The following is a 7771-nucleotide window of genomic DNA, read 5'->3' as shown; positions in this document are numbered from 1 at the left end:
ATAGCCCATCACTTTAAGGAGCAGATTCTAGAATCTCCACAGACTCAAATTTCAGGCTATTTTCGTCTTTTTCTTTTTATGATAACTCCTAGAAGACACAATTGAGATGCTTTCCATAGGAGTGCAGACAGGACCAAGTTCTTGAAGAGCATAAAAAGACAAAAGATTGTCAACTGGACGGAGTCTTAACACACAATTAGACCTCTATTGCCAACAAAAGTCTTATTAAAAAAAGAGACATGCTCATGATCAGCAACACCATCTCCAAACTATTGCAGGATTCCAAGATACAAATCCCTGGTCATATCCCTCCTTAGTCACAGCCACATTTAGCCTTCTTGAAAGCCCAGGTAGAAGAGTTTTTGGAGGCTAAATTAAACCTTACTAAAAGTCCCACAATTTCAGTCGACAGTTACCAAGACCATGAAGACCTTGGGCTTCTACTCGCTGGGCAAGCACTCCACACCATGATGTCTTGAAGTAAAAGCAGCAATTTTGGAAAAAAATGCTTTCTCATTTGCTGACTTAAAAACACAGATATTGTGTGATGTCTAGCTCACCTGCACCATATAAGTCTGCCTTTAGTCTACTATTTTTTTATAGGGATTTCAAGAGTTGGTGCTAGGAGATAGAGTGTGGAGGATGGTATATTTTGTTGCAACTGTGATTTGGTGAGTAGATTTTGATTACAGAGTTATGAGTCTTGTTCATTTGTATAGTATAGCTTATTTTTGCAGTTTGTTCAAGTTATTTGTCCTTGTGGTTTTCACTATTATTGTTAAGTGTCTTATTTGTTTGTTTTGTACTTATGAATGTTTCTTTTATTTCTGATATCTCAGTGTTTTGCATATCTTGTGTGTGTTAGTTTGTAAGATGGCTAGTGTGAAGAGAGACGCTGAGGATATTAGGGATAGTGCGGAGGAGGTTGAGGTTGGGGATCCTAGCTGGTAGAGCTGGAGGGAAGTCGCAAGGAGACTGCCCCCTCAGGCAAGACAAAGTTGGGCGCATGATGAAATATATGCCCTCATCACTAGCATTGTGCCTGTATATGACCAGATTCTGGGCAGCAAAGCTGCCAAAACATCTGTGCCTCATGAAAGACAAATGTGGGAGTGTGTACAGATTTAAATGTTGTTTGTATAGTTAGGAGCAGTGTGGAAAAGAGAAAATAGGCGAGAAGAGGACAGAAGCACTGGCAACAGAAGAGGGTCCATTTATGGTTATGGAGTACACCTCACAATTAAGAGTTGAACCAAATAATGCCATCTGAAATCCTGCACAAGGACCACGTGCAGGACGGTGGTAGTCACTTCAGCGGCTCCACAAAATCCTACATCAGTATCCCTGATAGGACAAGTCCAATTTTGATGTTTCCTACCTTCAGCTCACTTCGACAGCTTGCTATACCTCCTGCAAACAATTACGGCCAATGAACATGCCGCCATGTCAAAATGACGTAATCTTAAACTGCGAAGGTGGTCATTTAAGGTAGCGCTGCGTGTACAATGTAGAATAAACATTGGTGGCATCAAGGAGTGCGTATTTGATGTTATTTTGCTTACAATTGATCTTTTCCTGAATGCTACATTTCTTTGATGTGACATAAGCGAAATTTGTTGTTGTAGTTCTGTTACAAAGATATGTTTAGACTTCACAAAAGTGTTATTTTGAAAAGATTGTATGAAATATTGTCCCATATTTCCATCTTTCATTTCTTCTGAACACAGTTACTAGATCACAAGAGGATGATGGCGAAGTAGCAGGTGAGTCTCGCTAAAAAAACAAAACATTAATGCTGTTTTACTTACCTCTTTCATCCACAAGCTTCAACATACACAAGCAGCAGATACTCACAAATTACCTTACTTAACAATGCTGATTTGAAGGTCCTTCCCTCCAGATGATCCTCATTTGCAATTACAAACAACAAGTGCAGAAGATGGGATAGCACTATTTGCTTCATCTTGATGCAGGCACCTGCTGTGTTATGAAGCAATTAGCAGAATCTTATATAAGAAAGTGGGGGGAAGGGGAGCGCTCTCAAATAAATACTGCAGCACCTCTAAAAATAAACTTGGTATAATTTAACGAAGGAGGGCGCAAAAATGATTTACACAGACTAATGATGTAATGTTTGATTAAGTTTATAGCTCTTTCCAGATAATTAAAAGTTGCCAAATCGATTAGGAAATTCCAAAAAAACCATCAGCATAAAGGAGAAAAAAACGATCTTACCCTATATGACCCTGATCACTGGTCCCGGGACTCGATCCAATTTATTTTCTTCCTTAACTCTCACAGTCAGCACTGGATGGACTTGTTGTGAGATTTAAAGTTACTCCAGACGCAATCCGGACAGGTTGTTGTGGTAAAATCCTATTATTATTTTCAGCGTTCTGATAGCCAAAACGTCCCGCCGTAGTCTGCATTACATCATCCTGCCTGCTGTGTGCGGCGGGACGTTTTGGCTATCAGAACGCTGAAAATAATAATAGTGATCAGGGTCATATAGGGTAAGATCGTTTTTTTCTCCTTTATGCTGATGGTTTTTTTGGAATTTCCTAATCGATTTGGCAACTTTTAATTATCTGGAAAGAGCTATAAACTTAATCAAACATTACATCATTAGTCTGTGTAAATCATTTTTGCGCCCTCCTTCGTTAAATTATAGCAGAATCTTATAGTGGAGGATGGGCCAATAATAGGGTGGAAAAGCATGACGCATTTTATCCAGGAAAGCCACTTAATTTAAGGATATACTAGGGGTTGGGAATGGTACTCTGCTGTCTAGACGTAGTCCAGAAGGTTAAAAAAATGTAATCACCCTGCCATTTCAGGGTAGTATGCAAGTCTACAGTAATCATATACATATGCCAATGTTTCTCACTTCAGGACCACCATACCTTTGTTTTCTAAAGACAAAATGGAGATGCAGAAGTCCTCAGCACATCCCCAGGAGTCATCCTCCATTTTTGTGGGCAACACCATGCTTGTGGAAGACACGCAATCTAAGCCAGAGGCAATGCCACCACCTCAGCCATCCCTCCAAAATGCATACTGCCCTGAAGGAATTTCGTAATCTACAAGCTAATTTCATGTTTGAACAAAGGGAACCAATGTGCAACATATCTAATCATATGCGCAAACATTTGTAAAATGTGTATGTATCCCAGGATACATGAATGAGTATTTCAAAATCCTTGGCACAGATGGATATTCAAATGGTTGAGATGACATCTACCATTAACAATTTCTCCTATGCTATACGGGAGTTTATTTCACAAATTTGTACAGCTGTTCGACCAGCTACAAGAAATATTCTTACATAATTGCTCAGGTACCCCTAAACTTGTATTCTAATTAAAGAAGCACACCACCTATTTTTGCCCCAAAACCCCACTCCCCTAGAAATGTGTGTACCAGGGGTGGCCATAGGAGAGCAGTGTTTAGGGATATCCTATGAAGAGGGTCCTGCAAAAAAAATAATTGATTAACATTCGGACAACAAACAGAAAAATAATCCCTTACATAAATAAATGCATATTGATAAATATTTTCAGTGTGTGTTTTTTCTTCAACTAAGCATAGAAGTGTTTCTGCCTTTCTCGGTTTACACTAGTTATCAACATTATTTTAATGGTTGGTGTGTTAATTAAATGCTTTTATGCAATTATAACATGTATCAACTGATATACCATTAGTGTGGAATGCTGTAAGGTTGTTTAAGTCATGGATGAGTATAGGTGGCAATTTAATGTTCATTATACTACCAGGATTTTGGTAACACAGGTTTAGGCTACAGAGTACTGCCACAGTACATGACAATGTTCTAAATATTGGGAAATAACAAGGTGAGTAGTTGAAGTAAGAAGGGGGTACACACATATAAATATACTGAATTACCTTTTCCTATTATAACTTGCATGCAAGGTAGTTCTGTATGAGTCTCTTTCAGACCTGCTTACCCCTCTGTATTCTCTACATGAAGAGATGGTAATTGGATCTCTGCTTCCTCATTGTATGTTTCAATGGTGTCTAACCATGGTCTATCTTGAAGTAACGCAATATTGTGCAGCAAACAGCAAGTTTTCAGAATATCTGCCACCTTTGCAGGGGTATAGTTGAGCACCCATTTTGCGTTGTCAAGATGCCTCAACTAGTCTTTAATAGTCCAAAGATGTGTTCTATCCCATTCTGAGTGGCTATGTGTGCCTCCTTATATTTGTGATGAGCAGGAGTCTGTGGATTCAACCGAGGTGTCAGTAACCAGGAGATACACCCATATCCTGAGTCACCTGAAATGACACAAAGACAGACATGAAAACATCAGTCAATTTATATTGCATTCAGTATATGTGAAACACAGAGCAAAGTAAATAAATTAAAAACATATCTAGTAGTCACCCCTCTGTCATTTCTCTGCTCTGGAAGAGAGACGACTGGCACAGAATGTAAGCATCATTGCATGACCAAAGAAAGACTGTCACCACACTAGTCATTTTCATGTTTACATCACAGACTAACTGCACATTGGGGAATGGTAATGATGTCTGTTGACAAAAAACCTCTGCCCTCAAGTGATGTGCTCTCAGTCCAATATGAACACAATTAATGGCTCCTAGGACATTAGGTATCTCCAAGACCCAATAAAAGTTAACCTAAAGTCATGCCACTCAGACTCCTGGCAGGGAATGCATATACATGTTCACCACCATTATCTTAGTCCACTTAATACATGGCTTAAGTGTGTGGAAAATGCTGCGCAATCCTAAACACTTTCGAGCTCACAGACTGGAAAGAGCATGTGGAGATAAAGATTAGGGCACATAAATGGAGAGAGAGGACAGGAAATAAATCAATAATGGTTGCCAAGATTTTTAAAAAATGTCCTAAGAAACTTTACTGCTCAGTATGTGAATCTAGGCATGTTACATCCTGTGCACACTCTGCAACTTTCATGTCTTAACCTACGGGGTCCAGACATTGCCATTTTAAATTAACATTAATGTAGGGTGCACTGATGTCAAACTGAAGTGCCAGACAGCTGGGTCTTTGGAATGACTGGCTGTCAGCATGCCGCTGCCATCAGAAATCTGGATCTTCTGTTTTCAGGTAAGTCTGTCTATATTGTATTCGTTTTTTGGTCAAATCAAAATTTATTTGTAAGTGTCAAGCGTGTCGGGGTTCTCGTCACCGTTAAGACCACAATCCTCATGAAAATATGGTCATTATTTAATCTTTATTACATTTTAAAGCTTACAAAGTAGTGAATATTGCATATTTTATATAGAATAGCAGGAACAGTACAATACATTTGATCTACATTGGAAGAAATAGGGCATGTCCAAAGGCAATTACATTAGTTAGAAGTCTTTAAAAGCAGAGACTGACCCTAGCAACTATAATAAAGTTTTGTGTGTGAAATGACACTTGTTTAAAAGTTCGATAGATTATCGATGCACTGGTGAAAACAGGAAGCTAAGAGGAGTCAGGGACAGCTTTTCAATATAGGTAAAATATAAACTTTCTTAAATTTTTTCTGAACACCAAATGCATTTTAAAACACTGCCAGAGACTGGTGTAAAGGTAGAGAGTTCTAGAGATGAGATAAATCTCTAGAAGATTCCATAAGCCCAGAAATATGTAACAATAGTGGTTAGCGAGCATCTAAATAGTAAATGAAAAGGACAGACTGCTGAAAGAAAGGCATATTGCCAAATTTATTCACATGGCATTTTGCATAAGTGAAAACAGCAATATATAGTGATTGGATTTAGGTATGTTATTGTCCAATATTACACCTAGTAACTTAGTTTGAAATGTGAGTGTGATGACAGAATTGTTAACAATGATGCAGAAGGGGGGAAATATAACCAACAGATAGGGTAAATATATCAAGCTGAGAGTTTCCAGCAGTTTTGAATAGTGGATATGCTGCATATAGCAACCAATCAGATTCTAGATATAATTTTGTAGAATGTACTAAATGGAATAACTACAATCTGATTGGTTGCTATAGGCAACATTTCCACTTTCAAACCCATCGGAAGCTCTCAGGTTGAGATATTTACTCCTAAGTGTGGGATTGAAAATGTATTGACTACCATCAATGCCCAATATATTTCTTCCCACTTCAAAGAGAAGATTAAAACAAATTGACATTAAATTGTACTCTCTTGCCAAACAACAACCTTTTTTTTTTTAAAAAAATAATTTTTCAACATACCAACAGTAATGTCATTAAAGCAGAAAACAGAAAGGGAACAAGAAAAGGGGGAAGCATCAGGAAAAAAGAATAAGTTCCACAATGTGTTGTTCGCCACAAAACAATCAAAAGAAATGTAAAGTTATAACAAAATACTGACATTGTAATTAAGCAAGGAAACGTTGTCAAGGCTAGGTGTCCAGTATAGTAGATACTCCAATTAGATTATTTGACAAAAAAGCTTTTCATTTACAGGTGTGCACATGGTGAAGATACGGATATGAGTGGTTTGTCTTTCATTTGTGTTCTGGACTTCCCGGCCCCCTATGGCCAATGAGTGGTCATTGTTCCCCCACATGTTGAGATTCATTGGTTGGGTAAGAGGTGTTTGTGTTGGCCGGATCTTATGGCCATGATGATCTCAGAGGTTGGGAATTGAGGCCCTCCCGACATACTTGTTGTATTTCTTGGAGGGAAAGATTTTATTAAGAGCGGATCCATCAAGTTGCTGTTCAAAATCATGTAGGGTTTTAGAGGGATCAAGAATAGAGGGCCAGCAGTACGTTGTGGTGGTTGCATATATCCCTAGGATCTGCTGTGGAGTTAGATTAGTGAATCCATTATGAGGTGGATTCTGCAAAAACCGAACAGGCCTACTGGCACTTTGATTGAGGAGCTTTGGGGGAGTGATAATTAAATACCCCTTATTTGTTCAGTCACTATGGGGTTCACCTTCCAGATAAGTGGTTCTGGCTTTTCATTGATTAGATTTAATGAAATTAGGGGGTTTAGTTAGGTCACTTGGTGGCAGGCTATGTGTCTGTTAAAGAAACACAACTTTGGCAGGAAAGCATTCCAGTCAGTAGCTAATACAGGATGCTTTGATTAACTGGCAACAGGTTTCTTCCCCCTTCATTGTAATGATGCCAGGATAAGCACTGCCCACTAAATTAAAGGAAGAAATGTTTGGCTTTAGTGGATTCTGGGCCAGTTTGCCATCCATTTGTTTTGGTTTAGTATTTGTCTGTTTAGATGAATTTGCATTTTGCTTTCTCCGCCACTCTTATAATTATAAGTAAAGCTGTGACCTTTTTGTCAAATTTATATTGGTGTCCTTGTATTTATTTGATTATTAGACTGATAAGTTTAACATGAGATGAGAGGTTTATTGTGCATTGGATAGAGGCATCAACTTTATGGAGTTTAAGGTGTATATTTATCAATCGACGGTTTGCTGTCATTATTGAAAACAGCAATTTTATTAAAGGCAAAGCCCATACAATTTCCTGTTATTACAATTGCCTTATTAAATATTGATGGCAAACAACCGAGAACTTGCATTTTTACATAACCGCCAATTTATAAATTTACCCCTAAGTGTTCATCCTACAAAGTGTAAGAAAGTACACTAAACAACTCAGTTGAATAAACACTGAACAGCTTTTGAAGACATCCAATTTAATCTTCATCTACTACAACCTGACCCTGCATTTTCCTCTAACTGTACTGAATATAGCAACTAGGCTTTTTTTTTTTAATTTCCATTTCTCTTAAATACAATGTTTA

The sequence above is a fragment of the Mixophyes fleayi genome, chromosome 5 (genome assembly GCF_038048845.1).
Source record: "Mixophyes fleayi isolate aMixFle1 chromosome 5, aMixFle1.hap1, whole genome shotgun sequence".
Taxonomy (NCBI): domain Eukaryota; kingdom Metazoa; phylum Chordata; class Amphibia; order Anura; family Limnodynastidae; genus Mixophyes; species Mixophyes fleayi.
The sequence above is the reverse complement of the archived record's forward strand: the minus strand, read 5'-3'. Positions refer to the sequence as shown.